This window comes from Syngnathus typhle, unplaced genomic scaffold, assembly GCF_033458585.1.
Source record: "Syngnathus typhle isolate RoL2023-S1 ecotype Sweden unplaced genomic scaffold, RoL_Styp_1.0 HiC_scaffold_377, whole genome shotgun sequence".
Taxonomy (NCBI): domain Eukaryota; kingdom Metazoa; phylum Chordata; class Actinopteri; order Syngnathiformes; family Syngnathidae; genus Syngnathus; species Syngnathus typhle.
The window spans coordinates 15,001-33,283 of NW_026872280.1; the positions used below are offsets into that span (position 1 = coordinate 15,001).

Below are 18,283 nucleotides of genomic sequence, written 5' to 3' on the forward strand. Positions count from 1 at the left end.
AGCAGACGGGGGTCCGGAAGCTGAGGGGGGTGAAGGACGGCGGCCGGGAGCAGACGGCCGTCCCCGGGAGGGGGTGTTCGTTCACGTGCGGACGCCGGGAGCAGGCGGCCGTCACGCGATTCTGCCAACCGTTCCTACCGGCCTGTGTTTAAGGAGGCGGCCGGTCCTCCGTCCTTGGATGGATAAGATTCGCAGATTTTCGCCCGGCCTGTGTTTAAGGAGGCGGCCGGTTCCCTCCTTCCTTCCTTTCTTGGATGTATAACATTCGCAGATTTTCGCCCGGCCGGTGGTTTAAGGAGGCGGCCGGTCCTCCCTCCTTGGATGTATAACATTCGCAGATTTTCGCCCGGCCTATGTTTAGTGAGGCGACCGGTCCTCCCTCCTTGGATGTATAACATTCGCATATTTTCGCCCGGCCGGTGGTTTAAGGAGGCGGCCGGTCCTCCCTCCTTGGATGTATAACATTCGCAGATTTTCGCCCGGCCTATGTTTAGTGAGGCGACCGGTCCTCCGTGGAGAGCGACCCGCAAGTGGGGAGGAACCGTCCACCCAACGCCGGCGCGAGCCGGGGCCGGTGGGGGCCCTACCAAGGCGGGTCTCATTGCCTGTCGGTCAGTTCGGGAGAAGGTGGGGGTACTCGGAGGCCCGCCGGGAGCAGACGGGGGTCCGGAAGGTGAGGGGGTGAAGGACGGCGGTCGGGAGCAGACGGCCGTCCCCGGGAGGGGGTGTTCGTTCACGTGCGGACGCCGGGAGCAGGCGGCCGTCACGCAATTCTGCCAACCGTTCCCACCGGCCTGTGTTTAAGGAGGCGGCCGGTCCTCCACGAGAAGAATTCTGCCAAACGTTCCACCGGCCTGTGTTTAAGGAGGCGGCCGGTCCTCCCCGTCGTTCCGCCGGCTTGTGTTTAAGGAGGCGGCCGGTCCTCCACGAGAAGAATTCTGCCAAACGTTCCACCGGCCTGTGTTTAAGGAGGCGGCCGGTCCTCCCCGTCGTTCCGCCGGCTTGTGTTTAAGGAGGCGGCCGGTCCTCCACTATTCCTTCCTTGGATGGAAAGCATGTAGCACTTTGAAAATTTTCGAGCACTGTGACACTTTGAAAATTTTCGAGAGTTTTTGTACTTAGAAAATTTTTCGCTCTTGCACTTCCAGAGTGCTTTGCGGTAGCTCCTAGGTTCGCTGTCCGAGCATGTGAACACTTTTTGGGGGGGAACACATCGCTAGAGACACCAGCCGCCTGGTTCTCGGGGCCAAAACTTGTGTTCCCCACACTCGTTCTGACTATATTTTGCGATTTGGGGGTAAAGGTAATGAGTACAGTGACTAGGGGGACCAACTCATCGTACTCTGGCGCACCAACAGACCAAAGCTGGTACTGCACTTACCCCTGGTACCCCAACGCCTGGTACCTGACGGGCGAGAGGCTGATTTTTCGCTATTTGCGGCCGACCGAGGGAACCAGACAAAGCGGACACTTTACGGCGCAAGAGCCGTTGGCACTTAGAAATTTTTCGACAAAGTTGGCGCGAGCTCCAGAAGGAGAGGCTGATTTTTCGCTATTTGTGGCCGACCGAGGGAACCAGGCAAAGCGGACACTTTACGGCGCAAGAGCCGTTGGCACTTAGAAATTTTTTGACAAAGTTGGCGCGAGCTCCAGAAGGAGAGGCTGATTTTTCGCTATTTGTGGCCGACCGAGGGAACCAGGCAAAGCGGACACTTTACGGCGCAAGAGCCGTTGGCACTTAGAAAATATTCGCCAAAGTTGGCACGAGCTCCAGAAGGAGAGGCTGATTTTTCGCTATTTGTGGCCGACCGAGGGAACCAGACAAAGCGGACACATTACGGCGCAAGAGCCGTTGGCACTTAGAAAATATTCGCCAAAGTTGGCACGAGCTCCAGAAGGAGAGGCTGATTTTTCGCTATTTGTGGCCGACCGAGGGAACCAGACAAAGCGGACACTTTACGGCGCAAGAGCCGTTGGCACTTGCGCGAGCTCCAGAAGGAGAGGCTGATTTTTCGCTATTTGTGGCCGACCGAGGGAACCAGACAAAGCGGACACATTACGGCGCAAGAGCCGTTGGCACTTAGAAAATATTCGCCAAAGTTGGCACGAGCTCCAGAAGGAGAGGCTGATTTTTCGCTATTTGTGGCCGACCGAGGGAACCAGACAAAGCGGACACTTTACGGCGCAAGAGCCGTTGGCACTTGCGCGAGCTCCAGAAGGAGAGGCTGATTTTTCGCTATTTGTGGCCGACCGAGGGAACCAGACAAAGCGGACACATTACGGCGCAAGAGCCGTTGGCACTTAGAAAATATTCGCCAAAGTTGGCACGAGCTCCAGAAGGAGAGGCTGATTTTTCGCTATTTGTGGCCGACCGAGGGAACCAGACAAAGCGGACACTTTACGGCGCAAGAGCCGTTGGCACTTGCGCGAGCTCCAGAAGGAGAGGCTGATTTTTCGCTATTTGTGGCCGACCGAGGGAACCAGACAAAGCGGACACATTACGGCGCAAGAGCCGTTGGCACTTAGAAAATATTCGCCAAAGTTGGCACGAGCTCCAGAAGGAGAGGCTGATTTTTCGCTATTTGTGGCCGACCGAGGGAACCAGACAAAGCGGACACTTTACGGCGCAAGAGCCGTTGGCACTTGCGCGAGCTCCAGAAGGAGAGGCTGATTTTTCGCTATTTGTGGCCGACCGAGGGAACCAGACAAAGCGGACACTTTACGGCGCAAGAGCCGTTGGCACTTAGAAAATATTCGCCAAAGTTGGCACGAGCTCCAGAAGGAGAGGCTGATTTTTCGCCGTTTGTGGCCGACCGAGGGAACCAGACAAAGCGGACACTTTACGGCGCAAGAGCCGTTGGCACTTAGGCGAGCTCCAGAAGGAGAGGCTGATTTTTCGCTATTTGTGGCCGACCGAGGGAACCAGGCAAAGCGGACACATTACGGCGCAAGAGCCGTTGGCACTTAGAAAATATTCGCCAAAGTTGGCACGAGCTCCAGAAGGAGAGGCTGATTTTTCGCTATTTGTGGCCGACCGAGGGAACCAGGCAAAGCGGACACTTTACGGCGCAAGAGCCGTTGGCACTTAGAAATTTTTTGACAAAGTTGGCGCGAGCTCCAGAAGGAGAGGCTGGTTTTTCGCTATTTGTGGCCGACCGAGGGAACCAGGCAAAGCGGACACATTACGGCGCAAGAGCCGTTGGCACTTAGGCGAGCTCCAGAAGGAGAGGCTGATTTTTCGCTATTTGTGGCCGACCGAGGGAACCAGGCAAAGCGGACACATTACGGCGCAAGAGCCGTTGGCACTTAGGCGAGCTCCAGAAGGAGAGGCTGGTTTTTCGCTATTTGTGGCCGACCGAGGGAACCAGGCAAAGCGGACACATTACGGCGCAAGAGCCGTTGGCACTTAGGCGAGCTCCAGAAGGAGAGGCTGATTTTTCGCTATTTGTGGCCGACCGAGGGAACCAGGCAAAGCGGACACTTTACGGCGCAAGAGCCGTTGGCACTTAGAAATTTTTTGACAAAGTTGGCGCGAGCTCCAGAAGGAGAGGCTGGTTTTTCGCTATTTGTGGCCGACCGAGGGAACCAGGCAAAGCGGACACATTACGGCGCAAGAGCCGTTGGCACTTAGGCGAGCTCCAGAAGGAGAGGCTGATTTTTCGCCGTTTGTGGCCGACCGAGGGAACCAGGCAAAGCGGACACATTACGGCGCAAGAGCCGTTGGCACTTAGGCGAGCTCCAGAAGGAGAGGCTGGTTTTTCGCTATTTGTGGCCGACCGAGGGAACCAGGCAAAGCGGACACATTACGGCGCAAGAGCCGTTGGCACTTAGGCGAGCTCCAGAAGGAGAGGCTGATTTTTCGCCGTTTGTGGCCGACCGAGGGAACCAGGCAAAGCGGACACATTACGGCGCAAGAGCCGTTGGCACTTAGGCGAGCTCCAGAAGGAGAGGCTGGTTTTTCGCTATTTGTGGCCGACCGAGGGAACCAGGCAAAGCGGACACATTACGGCGCAAGAGCCGTTGGCACTTAGGCGAGCTCCAGAAGGAGAGGCTGATTTTTCGCCGTTTGTGGCCGACCGAGGGAACCAGGCAAAGCGGACACATTACGGCGCAAGAGCCGTTGGCACTTAGGCGAGCTCCAGAAGGAGAGGCTGGTTTTTCGCTATTTGTGGCCGACCGAGGGAACCAGGCAAAGCGGACACATTACGGCGCAAGAGCCGTTGGCACTTAGGCGAGCTCCAGAAGGAGAGGCTGATTTTTCGCCGTTTGTGGCCGACCGAGGGAACCAGGCAAAGCGGACACATTACGGCGCAAGAGCCGTTGGCACTTAGGCGAGCTCCAGAAGGAGAGGCTGGTTTTTCGCTATTTGTGGCCGACCGAGGGAACCAGGCAAAGCGGACACATTACGGCGCAAGAGCCGTTGGCACTTAGGCGAGCTCCAGAAGGAGAGGCTGATTTTTCGCCGTTTGTGGCCGACCGAGGGAACCAGGCAAAGCGGACACATTACGGCGCAAGAGCCGTTGGCACTTAGGCGAGCTCCAGAAGGAGAGGCTGGTTTTTCGCTATTTGTGGCCGACCGAGGGAACCAGGCAAAGCGGACACATTACGGCGCAAGAGCCGTTGGCACTTAGGCGAGCTCCAGAAGGAGAGGCTGATTTTTCGCCGTTTGTGGCCGACCGAGGGAACCAGGCAAAGCGGACACATTACGGCGCAAGAGCCGTTGGCACTTAGGCGAGCTCCAGAAGGAGAGGCTGGTTTTTCGCCGTTCGTGGCCGACCGAGGGAACCAGGCAAAGCGGACACATTACGGCGCAAGAGCCGTTGGCACTTAGAAAATATTCGCCAAAGTTGGCACGAGCTCCAGAATGAGAGGCTGATTTTTCGCCGTTTGTGGCCGACCGAGGGAACCAGGCAAAGCGGACACATTACGGCGCAAGAGCCGTTGGCACTTAGGCGAGCTCCAGAAGGAGAGGCTGATTTTTTCGCTATTTGTGGCCGACCGAGGGAACCAGGCAAAGCGGACACATTACGGCGCAAGAGCCGTTGGCACTTAGAAAATATTCGCCAAAGTTGGCACGAGCTCCAGAATGAGAGGCTGATTTTTCGCCGTTTGTGGCCGACCGAGGGAACCAGACAAAGCGGACACATTACGGCGCAAGAGCCGTTGGCACTTAGGCGAGCTCCAGAAGGAGAGGCTGATTTTTTCGCTATTTGTGGCCGACCGAGGGAACCAGGCAAAGCGGACACATTACGGCGCAAGAGCCGTTGGCACTTAGAAAATATTCGCCAAAGTTGGCACGAGCTCCAGAATGAGAGGCTGATTTTTCGCCGTTTGTGGCCGACCGAGGGAACCAGGCAAAGCGGACACATTACGGCGCAAGAGCCGTTGGCACTTAGGCGAGCTCCAGAAGGAGAGGCTGATTTTTTCGCTATTTGTGGCCGACCGAGGGAACCAGGCAAAGCGGACACATTACGGCGCAAGAGCCGTTGGCACTTAGAAAATATTCGCCAAAGTTGGCACGAGCTCCAGAATGAGAGGCTGATTTTTCGCCGTTTGTGGCCGACCGAGGGAACCAGACAAAGCGGACACATTACGGCGCAAGAGCCGTTGGCACTTAGGCGAGCTCCAGAAGGAGAGGCTGGTTTTTCGCTATTTGTGGCCGACCGAGGGAACCAGGCAAAGCGGACACATTACGGCGCAAGAGCCGTTGGCACTTAGAAAATATTCGCCAAAGTTGGCACGAGCTCCAGAATGAGAGGCTGATTTTTCGCCGTTTGTGGCCGACCGAGGGAACCAGGCAAAGCGGACACATTACGGCGCAAGAGCCGTTGGCACTTAGGCGAGCTCCAGAAGGAGAGGCTGATTTTTTCGCTATTTGTGGCCGACCGAGGGAACCAGGCAAAGCGGACACATTACGGCGCAAGAGCCGTTGGCACTTAGAAAATATTCGCCAAAGTTGGCACGAGCTCCAGAATGAGAGGCTGATTTTTCGCCGTTTGTGGCCGACCGAGGGAACCAGACAAAGCGGACACATTACGGCGCAAGAGCCGTTGGCACTTAGGCGAGCTCCAGAAGGAGAGGCTGGTTTTTCGCTATTTGTGGCCGACCGAGGGAACCAGGCAAAGCGGACACATTACGGCGCAAGAGCCGTTGGCACTTAGAAAATATTCGCCAAAGTTGGCACGAGCTCCAGAAGGAGAGGCTGATTTTTCGCTATTTGTGGCCGACCGAGGGAACCAGGCAAAGCGGACACATTACGGCGCAAGAGCCGTTGGCACTTAGGCGAGCTCCAGAAGGAGAGGCTGATTTTTCGCCGTTCGTGGCCGACCGAGGGAACCAGGCAAAGCGGACACATTACGGCGCAAGAGCCGTTGGCACTTAGAAAATATTCGCCAAAGTTGGCACGAGCTCCAGAATGAGAGGCTGATTTTTCGCCGTTTGTGGCCGACCGAGGGAACCAGACAAAGCGGACACATTACGGCGCAAGAGCCGTTGGCACTTAGGCGAGCTCCAGAAGGAGAGGCTGATTTTTCGCCGTTCGTGGCCGACCGAGGGAACCAGGCAAAGCGGACACATTACGGCGCAAGAGCCGTTGGCACTTAGAAAATATTCGCCAAAGTTGGCACGAGCTCCAGAATGAGAGGCTGATTTTTCGCCGTTTGTGGCCGACCGAGGGAACCAGACAAAGCGGACACATTACGGCGCAAGAGCCGTTGGCACTTAGGCGAGCTCCAGAAGGAGAGGCTGATTTTTTCGCTATTTGTGGCCGACCGAGGGAACCAGGCAAAGCGGACACATTACGGCGCAAGAGCCGTTGGCACTTAGAAAATATTCGCCAAAGTTGGCACGAGCTCCAGAAGGAGAGGCTGATTTTTCGCTATTTGTGGCCGACCGAGGGAACCAGGCAAAGCGGACACATTACGGCGCAAGAGCCGTTGGCACTTAGGCGAGCTCCAGAAGGAGAGGCTGATTTTTCGCTATTTGTGGCCGACCGAGGGAACCAGGCAAAGCGGACACATTACGGCGCAAGAGCCGTTGGCACTTAGAAAATATTCGCCAAAGTTGGCACGAGCTCCAGAATGAGAGGCTGATTTTTCGCCGTTTGTGGCCGACCGAGGGAACCAGACAAAGCGGACACATTACGGCGCAAGAGCCGTTGGCACTTAGGCGAGCTCCAGAAGGAGAGGCTGATTTTTTCGCTATTTGTGGCCGACCGAGGGAACCAGGCAAAGCGGACACATTACGGCGCAAGAGCCGTTGGCACTTAGAAAATATTCGCCAAAGTTGGCACGAGCTCCAGAATGAGAGGCTGATTTTTCGCCGTTTGTGGCCGACCGAGGGAACCAGACAAAGCGGACACATTACGGCGCAAGAGCCGTTGGCACTTAGGCGAGCTCCAGAAGGAGAGGCTGATTTTTTCGCTATTTGTGGCCGACCGAGGGAACCAGGCAAAGCGGACACATTACGGCGCAAGAGCCGTTGGCACTTAGAAAATATTCGCCAAAGTTGGCACGAGCTCCAGAATGAGAGGCTGATTTTTCGCTATTTGTGGCCGACCGAGGGAACCAGGCAAAGCGGACACATTACGGCGCAAGAGCCGTTGGCACTTAGGCGAGCTCCAGAAGGAGAGGCTGATTTTTCGCCGTTCGTGGCCGACCGAGGGAACCAGGCAAAGCGGACACTTTACGGCGCAAGAGCCGTTGGCACTTAGAAAATATTCTGAAATTCTCACCGACCTCCGTGGTGGAGAGGCCGAATTTTCGACATTCGTGGCCGACCGGGGAACCGTCGCCACTCGGACAACTTGTGCGGCAGCCCTCGGTGATTTTAGGACCGCTTTTTCACCCTCGCTGTCCGACCGGAGAACCGTCGTAGCTCGGACAGTTCGTGTGCCAGCATCCGCTGGCACTTAGAAAATTTTAAAAAAGAAAAAAATAGTCTTCTGCATATACGTTCTGACTATATTTTGCGATTAGGGGGTAAAGGTAATGAGTACAGTGACTAGGGGGACCAACTCATCGTACTCTGGCGCACCAACACGCCAAGGTTGGTACTGCACTTAGGCTGATTTTTGCGCTATTCGCGGCCGACCGGGGAACCAGCGCGGAGCGGACACATTACGGCGAATGAGCCGTTGGCACTTAGAAAATTTTTGAGCTTTTTTCGAACTTCCGTGAGGCTGATTTTGCGCTATTCGCGGCCGACCGGGGAACCAGCGCGGAGCGGACACATTACGGCGAATGAGCCGTTGGCACTTAGAAAATTTTTGAGCTTTTTTCGAACTTCCGTGAGGCTGATTTTGCGCTATTCGCGGCCGACCGGGGAACCAGCGCGGAGCGGACACATTACGGCGAATGAGCCGTTGGCACTTAGAAAATTTTTGAGCTTTTTTCGGACTTCCGTGTGGAGCTTTGGGGCCGTTCCGCCTAACTTTTTATGCCCGATTAGGCTTCCAGGGAGGCGGCTAAGCATTATTGACCAATCATGGAGCTTTTTTGGGACTTCCGTGTGGAGCTTTGGGGCCGTTCCGCCTAGCTTTTTATGCCCGATTAGGCTTCCAGGAGGCGGCTAAGCATTATTGACCAATCATGGAGCTTTTTTGGGACTTCCGTGTGGAGCTTTGGGGCCGTTCCGCCTAACTTTTTATGCCCGATTAGGCTTCCAGGGAGGCGGCTAAGCATTATTGACCAATCATGGAGCTTTTTTGGGACTTCCGTGTGGAGCTTTGGGGCCGTTCCGCCTAGCTTTTTATGCCCGATTAGGCTTCCAGGGAGGCGGCTAAGCATTATTGACCAATCATGGAGCTTTTTTGGGACTTCCGTGTGGAGCTTTGGGGCCGTTCCGCCTAACTTTTTATGCCCGATTAGGCTTCCAGGGAGGCGGCTAAGCATTATTGACCAATCATGGAGCTTTTTTGGGACTTCCGTGTGGAGCTTTGGGGCCGTTCCGCCTAGCTTTTTATGCCCGATTAGGCTTCCAGGGAGGCGGCTAAGCATTATTGACCAATCATGGAGCTTTTTTGGGACTTCCGTGTGGAGCTTTGGGGCCGTTCCGCCTAGCTTTTTATGCCCGATTAGGCTTCCAGGGAGGCGGCTAAGCATTATTGACCAATCATGGAGCTTTTTTGGGACTTCCGTGTGGAGCTTTGGGGCCGTTCCGCCTAGCTTTTTATGCCCGGTTAGGCTTCCAGGGAGGCGGCTAAGCATTATTGACCAATCATGGAGCTTTTTTGGGACTTCCGTGTGGAGCTTTGGGGCCGTTCCGCCTAGCTTTTTATGCCCGATTAGGCTTCCAGGGAGGCGGCTAAGCATTATTGACCAATCATGGAGCTTTTTTGGGACTTCCAGCCGGTGCTTTGGGGGCCTTCCCCCTCACTTTCTACGCCCGATTGGGCTTCCAGGGGGACGCGGCTAAGCATTTTTAACAGAAATGGAGCTTTTTGCGGAGCTCCAGCCGGTGCCACCGGCAGGCCGTGCACGCGGACGAGATGACCGAAAGAAGCTCCAGGAGAGCGGATGGACGCTTTTTAAGCACCGAGGCGGAGATCGCGGAGCTTTAATAGACTTCCAGCGGGCCCAAAGCGGCCAGGCAGACGGCGCAGCGCGACCTGGTACCTCGCACGGGACGCATCGCCCCCCCCCGCGCACAGTTCAGGGGGCCGGGATGACGTTTCAAAGCTGCCGCTGCAGCTGCGGCGGGGAGTGGCCTCCCTCCGGTGGACACGACGAGTAAATGACACCGGCCGCTGACGCAAACCCACGCCGGACAGGAGAGCTCAAAAGCCGGGTAACATTTCAAGGAAGACCCCCCCTGCTCAGACCTCCACTAGGCCGGGATGACTGTTCAGCTGTGGCGGGGAGTGGCCTCCCTCCGGTCGGCACGACGAGTAAATGACACCGGCCGCTGACGCAAACCCCACGCCGGACAGGAGAGCTCAAAAGCCGGGTAACATTTCAAGGAAGACCCCCCCTGCGCAGACCTCCACTAGGCGGGATGACTGTTCAGCTGTGGCGGGGAGTGGCCTCCCTCCGGTCGGCACGACGAGTAAATGACACCGGCCGCTGACGCAAACCCACGCCGGACAGGAGAGCTCAAAAGCCGGGTAACATTTCAAGGAAGACCCCCCCTGCGCAGACCTCACTAGGCCGGGATGACTGTTCAGCTGTGGCGGGGAGTGGCCTCCCTCCGGTCGGCACGACGAGTAATGACACCGGCCGCTGACGCAAACCCACGCCGGACAGGAGAGCTCAAAGCCGGGTAACATTTCAAGGAAGACCCCCCCTGCGCAGACCTCCACTAGGCCGGGATGACTGTTCAGCTGTGGCGGGGAGTGGCCTCCCTCCGGTCGGCACGACGAGTAAATGACACCGGCCGCTGACGCAAACCCACGCCGGACAGGAGAGCTCAAAAGCCGGGTAACATTTCAGGAAGACCCCCCCTGCGCAGACCTCCACTAGGCCGGGATGACTCGTTCAGCTGTGGCGGGGAGTGGCCTCCCTCCGGTCCGGCACGACGAGTAAATGACACCAGGCCGCTGACGCAAACCCACGCCGGACAGGAGAGCTCAAAGCCGGGTAACATTTCAAGGAAGACCCCCCCTGCGCAGACCTCCACTAGGCCGGGATGACTGTTCAGCTGTGGCGGGGAGTGGCCTCCCTCCGGTCGGCACGACGAGTAAATGACACCGGCCGCTGACGCAAACCCCACGCCGGACAGGAGAGCTCAAAAGCCGGGTAACATTTCAAGGAAAGACCCCCCCTGCGCAGACCTCCACTAGGCCGGGATGACTGTTCAGCTGTGGCGGGGAGTGGCTCCCCTCCGGTCGGCACGACGAGTAAATGACACCGGCCGCTGACGCAAACCCACGCCGGACAGGAGAGCTCAAAAGCCGGGTAACATTTCAAGGAAGACCCCCCCTGCGCAGACCTCCACTAGGCCGGGATGACTGTTCAGCTGTGGCGGGGAGTGGCCTCCCCCTCCGGTCGGCACGACGAGTAAATGACACCGGCCGCTGACGCAAACCCACGCCGGACAGGAGAGCTCAAAAGCCGGGTAACATTTCAAGGAAGACCCCCCCTGCGCAGACCTCCACTAGGCCGGGATGACTGTTCAGCTGTGGCGGGGAGTGGCCTCCCCTCCGGTCGGCACGACGAGTAAATGACACCGGCCGCTGACGCAAACCCACGCCGGACAGGAGAGCTCAAAGCCGGGTAACATTTCAAGGAAGACCCCCCCTGCGCAGACCTCCACTAGGCCGGGATGACTGTTCAGCTGTGGCGGGGAGTGGCCTCCCTCCGGTCGGCACGACGAGTAAATGACACCGGCCGCTGACGCAAACCCACGCCGGACAGGAGAGCTCAAAAGCCGGGTAACATTTCAAGGAAGACCCCCCCTGCGCAGACCTCCACTAGGCCGGGATGACTGTTCAGCTGTGGCGGGGAGTGGCCTCCCTCCGGTCGGCACGACGAGTAAATGACACCGGCCGCTGACGCAAACCCACGCCGGACAGGAGAGCTCAAAAGCCGGGTAACATTTCAAGGAAGACCCCCCCTGCGCAGACCTCCACTAGGCCGGGATGACTGTTCAGCTGTGGCGGGGAGTGGCCTCCCTCCGGTCGGCACGACGACGTAAATGACACCGGCCGCTGACGCAAACCCACGCCGGACAGGAGAGCTCAAAAGCCGGGTAACATTTCAAGGAAGACCCCCCCTGCGCAGACCTCCACTAGGCCGGGATGACTGTTCAGCTGTGGCGGGGAGTGGCCTCCCTCCGGTCGGCACGACGAGTAAAGCTATTTAGGAAAATCTGAGATAAATATCACTTGCATAATAATTTGGAACACGGTCCCGTGTTCCAACTTATTATGCAAAATGTATTTAGACACCAGCACATCGCACTTAGATTTGTTTCTTTTTTCTTTCTTTTAGCTTCCATAATGTTACCGGGCGCTGACGCAAACCCACGCCCCGGCAGGAGAGCTTCAAAAGCCGGGTAACATTTCAAGGAAGACCCCCCCCTGCGCAGACCTCCACTAGGCCGGGATGACTGTTCAGCTGTGGCGGGGAGTGGCCTCCCTCCGGTCGGCACGACGAGTAAATGACACCCGGCCGCTGACGCAAACCCCACGCCGGACAGGAGAGCTCAAAAGCCGGGTAACATTTCAAGGAAGACCCCCCCCCTGCGCAGACCTCCACTAGGCCGGGATGACTGTTCAGCTGTGGCGGGGAGTGGCCTCCTCCCGGTCGGCACGACGAGTAAATGACACCGGCCGCTGACGCAAACCCACGCCGGACAGGAGAGCTCAAAAGCCGGGTAACATTTCAAGGAAGACCCCCCCCTGCGCAGACCTCCACTAGGCCGGGATGACTGTTCAGCTGTGGCGGGGAGTGGCCTCCCTCCGGTCGGCACGACGAGTAAATGACACCGGCCGCTGACGCAAACCCACGCCGGACAGGAGAGCTCAAAAGCCGGGTAACATTTCAAGGAAGACCCCCCCTGCGCAGACCTCCACTAGGCCGGGATGACTGTTCAGCTGTGGCGGGGAGTGGCCTCCCTCCGGTCGGCACGACGAGTAAATGACACCGGCCGCTGACGCAAACCCACGCCGGACAGGAGAGCTCAAAAGCCGGGTAACATTTCAAGGAAGACCCCCCTGCGCAGACCTCCACTAGGCCGGGATGACTGTTCAGCTGTGGCGGGGAGTGGCCTCCCTCCGGTCGGCACGACGAGTAAATGACACCGGCCGCTGACCGCAAACCCACGCCGGACAGGAGAGCTCAAAAGCCGGGTAACATTTCAAGGAAGACCCCCCCTGCGCAGACCTCCACTAGGCCCGGGATGACTGTTCAGCTGTGGCGGGGAGTGGCCTCCCTCCGGTCGGCACGACGAGTAAATGACACCGGCCGCTGACGCAAACCCCACGCCGGACAGGAGAGCTCAAAAGCCGGGTAACATTTCAAGGAAGACCCCCCTGCGCAGACCTCCACTAGGCCGGGATGACTGTTCAGCTGTGGCGGGGAGTGGCCTCCCTCGGTCGGCACGACGAGTAAATGACACCGGCCGCTGACGCAAACCCCACGCCGGACAGGAGAGCTCAAAAGCCGGGTAACATTTCAAGGAAGACCCCCCCTGCGCAGACCTCCACTAGGCGGGATGACTGTTCAGCTGTGGCGGGGAGTGGCCTCCCTCCGGTCGGCACGACGAGTAAAGCTATTTAGGAAATCTGAGATAAATATCACTTGCATAATAATTTGAACACGGTCCCGTGTTCCAAATTATTATGCAAAATGTATTTAGACACCAGCAATCGCACTTAGATTTGTTTCTTTTTTCTTTCTTTTAGCTTCCATAATGTTACCGGGCGCTGACGCAAACCCACGCCCGGCAGGAGAGCTCAAAGCCGGGTAACATTTCAAGGAAGACCCCCCCTGCGCAGACCTCCACTAGGCGGGATGACTGTTCAGCTGTGCGGGGAGTGGCCTCCCTCCGGTCGGCACGACGAGTAAATGACACCGGCCGCTGACGCAAACCCACGCCGGACAAGGAGAGCTCAAAAGCCGGGTAACATTTCAAGGAAGACCCCCCCTGCGCAGACCTCCACTAGGCCGGGATGACTGTTCAGCTGTGGCGGGGAGTGGCCTCCCTCCGGTCGGCACGACGAGTAAATGACACCGGCCGCTGACGCAAACCCACGCCGGACAGGAGAGCTCAAAAGCCGGGTAACATTTCAAGGAAGGACCCCCCCCTGCGCAGACCTCCACTAGGCCGGGATGACTGTTCAGCCTGTGGCGGGGAGTGGCCTCCTCCGGTCGGCACGACGAGTAAAGCTATTTAGGAAAATCTGAGATAAATATCACTTGCATAATAATTTGGAACACGGTCCCGTGTTCAAATTATTATGCAAAATGTATTTAGACACCAGCAATCGCACTTAGATTTGTTCTTTTTTCTTTCTTTTAGCTTCCATAATGTTACCGGGCGCTGACGCAAAACCCACGCCCGGCAGGAGAGCTCAAAAGCCGGGTAACATTTCAAGGAAGACCCCCCCCTGCGCAGACCTCCACTAGGCCGGGATGACTGTTCAGCTGTGGCGGGGAGTGGCCTCCCTCCGGTCGGCACGACGAGTAAATGACACCGGCCGCTGACGCAAACCCACGCCGGACAGGAGAGCTCAAAAGCCGGGTAACATTTCAAGGAAGACCCCCCCTGCGCAGACCTCCACTAGGCCGGGATGACTGTTCAGCTGTGGCGGGGAGTGGCCTCCCTCCGGTCGGCACGACGAGTAAATGACACCGGCCGCTGACGCAAACCCACGCCGGACAGGAGAGCTCAAAAGCCGGGTAACATTTCAAGGAAGACCCCCCCCTGCGCAGACCTCCACTAGGCCGGGATGACTGTTCAGCTGTGGCGGGGAGTGGCCTCCCCTCCGGTCGGCACGACGAGTAAAGCTATTTAGGAAAATCTGAGATAAATATCACTTGCATAATAATTTGGAACACGGTCCCGTGTTCCAAATTATTATGCAAAATGTATTTAGACACCAGCAATCGCACTTAGATTTGTTTCTTTTTTCTTTCTTTTAGCTTCCATAATGTTACCGGGCGCTGACGCAAACCCACGCCCGGCAGGAGAGCTCAAAAGCCGGGTAACATTTCAAGGAAGACCCCCCCTGCGCAGACCTCCACTAGGCCGGGATGACTGTTCAGCTGTGGCGGGGAGTGGCCTCCCTCCGGTCGGCACGACGAGTAAATGACACCGGCCGCTGACGCAAACCCACGCCGGACAGGAGAGCTCAAAAGCCGGGTAACATTTCAAGGAAGACCCCCCCTGCGCAGACCTCCACTAGGCCGGGATGACTGTTCAGCTGTGGCGGGGAGTGGCCTCCCTCCGGTCGGCACGACGAGTAAATGACACCGGCCGCTGACGCAAACCCACGCCGGACAGGAGAGCTCAAAAGCCGGGTAACATTTCAAGGAAGACCCCCCCTGCGCAGACCTCCACTAGGCCGGGATGACTGTTCAGCTGCGGCGGGGAGTGGCCTCCCTCCCGGTCGGCACGACGAGTAAAGCTATTTAGGAAAATCTGAGATAAATATCACTTGCATAATAATTTGGAACACGGTCCCGTGTTCCAAATTATTATGCAAAATGTATTTAGACACCAGCAATCGCACTTAGATTTGTTTCTTTTTTCTTTCTTTTAGCTTCCATAATGTTACCGGGCGCTGACGCAAACCCACGCCCGGCAGGAGAGCTCAAAAGCGGGTAACATTTCAAGGAAGCTATTTAGGAAAATCTGAGATAAATATCCTTTGCATAATAATTTGGAACACGGTCCCGTGTTCCAAATTATTATGCAAAATGTATTTAAGTGTCATAAAGATTACATTTTTTGTTTTTCAAGTACTGAAATCACCCTCAGTCATGGTACAGTCCATGGTAGTCTGCCAGGTGAGCGCAATTGTAGTAATTAACAAGTCTATTTAAGTTCCGCGTTTTTAAGCGTTCGGCCATTTCGTTCAACCATGGGGAGGAAAAAGGATCTCTCTGCTGTCGAGAAGCGTGAAATCGTTCGATGCCTTGGACAAGGTATGCAGACATTCGATATTGCACGAAAGCTTAAGCGCGACCATCGAACTTTGAAGAAATTCGTCGCTGATTCGGAGCAAACGCGCGTTCGTGCAGACAAAGGCACGACAAGGAAGGTTTCTGCAAGACAAACAAATCGAATCAAGAGGGCGGCTGCAAGCATGCCACTAAAGACGAGCAAACAAATATTCGACGCTGCTGGTGCCAGTGAAGTCCCACGAACGACGAGGTGCAGGATCCTCCAGAGGCTTGCAGTTGTGCGGAAACCCTCCATTCGGCCACCCCTGAACAACGCGAACAAGCAGAAACGGCTGCAGTGGCGCCCAGACTTACATGAAGACAAATTTTCAGACAGTCCTGTTCACCGACGAGTGCCGTGCCACCTTGGATGGGCCAGGTAGGGTTTTTTAAGTTTTTCCTTGCACTTTTGAGAGCTCAGGGGATGCTTTGAGAATAATTGTCAATTTCTGTCTATGTGAAGCCCTTTGAGACTGCTTGTGATTTAGGGCTATACAAATAAACTTGATTTGACTTGACTTTACAGATGGATGGAGTCGTGGATGGTTGGTGGACGGCCACGATAGCCCAACAAGGCTGCGGCGTCAGCAGGGAGGTGGCGGAGTGATGTTTTGGGCCGGAATCATGGGGAGAGAGCTGCTTGGCCCCTTTAGGGTCCCTGAAGGCGTCAAAATTACGTCTGTTAACTACGTGGAATTTCTGACTCAACACTTCTGTCCATGGTACAACAGGAAGAACCGTGCTTTCCGTCAAAAGATCATCTTCATGCATGACAATGCACCGTCTCATGCTGCAAGAAATACGTCAACGTCTTTGGCATCTATGGAATAAAGGGAGAGAAACTGATGGTGTGGCCCCCAGCTCCCCTGACCTCAATCCTATTGAAAACTTGTGGAGCATCGTCAAGCAGAAAATCTACGAAGGTGGGAGGCAGTTCAATTCCAAAGAGCAGCTCTGGCAGGCTATTCTTAGATCCTGCCAAGAAATTCAACCAGAAACTGTACAAAAACTCACAAGTTCAGTGGATGGAAGAATCGTGAAGCTGCTGTTGAACAAAGGGTCCTATGTTAAAATGTAACTTTGTTTTTTATTGAAATAAAGGGTCCTATGTAAAATGTAACTTGTTTGTCTTTTCTTTGAAATAGCTTTTGATTTCAGTAAATATGACCTCCTAATGCTGTAAATTCTTAAGATGGGCATTTCAGTTCATAAAAACCTATAAAATGTTATAAAACTCTGTTGTGCGTAATAATGTGGAACAGTGCATTTAAGTTTTTATTTTTTAAAAATTCTGTGATCATTCGGAGGTTTGTTCAATAAAATTAGAATTCATCAAAATAATGGTTGATGACTTGAAAATTATGCTGACTCATTTTGCATCGACTATTTAGGAAAATCTGAGATAAATGTCACTTGCATAATAATTTGGAACACGGTGTAAGTGCGATTGCTGGTGTATTTACTCGTCGTGTCCACCGGAGGACGGCAAATCCCCGCCGCAGCTGCAGCGGCAGCGCTTAAATGTCTTCCCGGCCGCCTGGAACTCTGCACGGGGCGTGTTTCGTCCCGCGCAGCGGTACCAGATCGCGCTGCGCCGTCAGCCGAGCCGCGCGCGGTCCGCTGGAAGTCTACACTGTGTTCCAAATTATTATGCAAATTGTATTTATGTGTCATAAAGATTACATTTTTTGTTTTTCAATTAAACTCATGGATGGTATTACGTGTCAGGGCTCTTTGGATCACTGAGATCAATCTCAGACACCGGGGATCATTACCGGCCAGTTGAGCCCAAATTAAGGAAAAACTACTTAAGAATGGTGTTCCACATTATTAAGCAGATAATTTGAAGTTCGCTTTGAGCAGTGGCGGACGCCAACCCACGACCGGTGGGAGAGCTCGGAGGGCGGATGGGCTTTCAAGGAAGCCCCCCAGGCCGGTCCCACTCGCACTTAGAATTTTTTTTTTTTTTTGGCTTCCATAATGTACCGGGCGCGGACGCGAAACCCACGCCGGGCATGGCAGCTCGAAAGGCGGCTAAGCATTCAAGGAAGCACCGTCTGGAGCTTCAGAGCCGTTCCGCCTGACTTTTAACGTAGAGTACCGGGCGCAAACCACTAACTCAAGCCCGGCATGGCAGCTCGAAAGGCGGCTAAGCATTCAAGGAAGCACCGTCTGGAGCTTCAGAGCCGTTCCGCCTGACTTTTAACGTAGAGTACCGGGCGCAAACCACTAACTCAAGCCCGGCATGGCAGCTCGAAAGGCGGCTAAGCATTCAAGGAAGCACCGTCTGGAGCTTCAGAGCCGTTCCGCCTGACTTTTAACGTAGAGTACCGGGCGCAAACCACTAACTCAAGCCCGGCATGGCAGCTCGAAAGGCGGCTAAGCATTCAAGGAAGCACCGTCTGGAGCTTCAGAGCCGTTCCGCCTGACTTTTAACGTAGAGTACCGGGCGCAAACACTAACTCAAGCCCGGCATGGCAGCTCGAAAGGCGGCTAAGCATTCAAGGAAGCACCGTCTGGAGCTTCAGAGCCGTTCCGCCTGACTTTTAACGTAGAGTACCGGGCGCAAACCACTAACTCAAGCCCGGCATGGCAGCTCGAAAGGCGGCTAAGCATTCAAGGAAGCACCGTCTGGAGCTTCAGAGCCGTTCCGCCTGACTTTTAACGTAGAGTACGGG

General features: G+C 55.6%; 1 long non-coding RNA gene across 1 annotated transcript; it reads left to right on the plus strand.

The window, feature by feature from the left end:
* The first annotated feature begins 14,139 nt into the window (after window positions 1-14,139).
* On the plus strand, window positions 14,140-15,229 carry LOC133149554 (uncharacterized). Its single transcript, XR_009713475.1, has 3 exons — window positions 14,140-14,281; window positions 14,583-14,744; window positions 15,203-15,229. It is a non-coding gene; the product is annotated as an uncharacterized LOC133149554 (long non-coding RNA).
* Window positions 15,230-18,283: the final 3,054 nt, after the last annotated feature.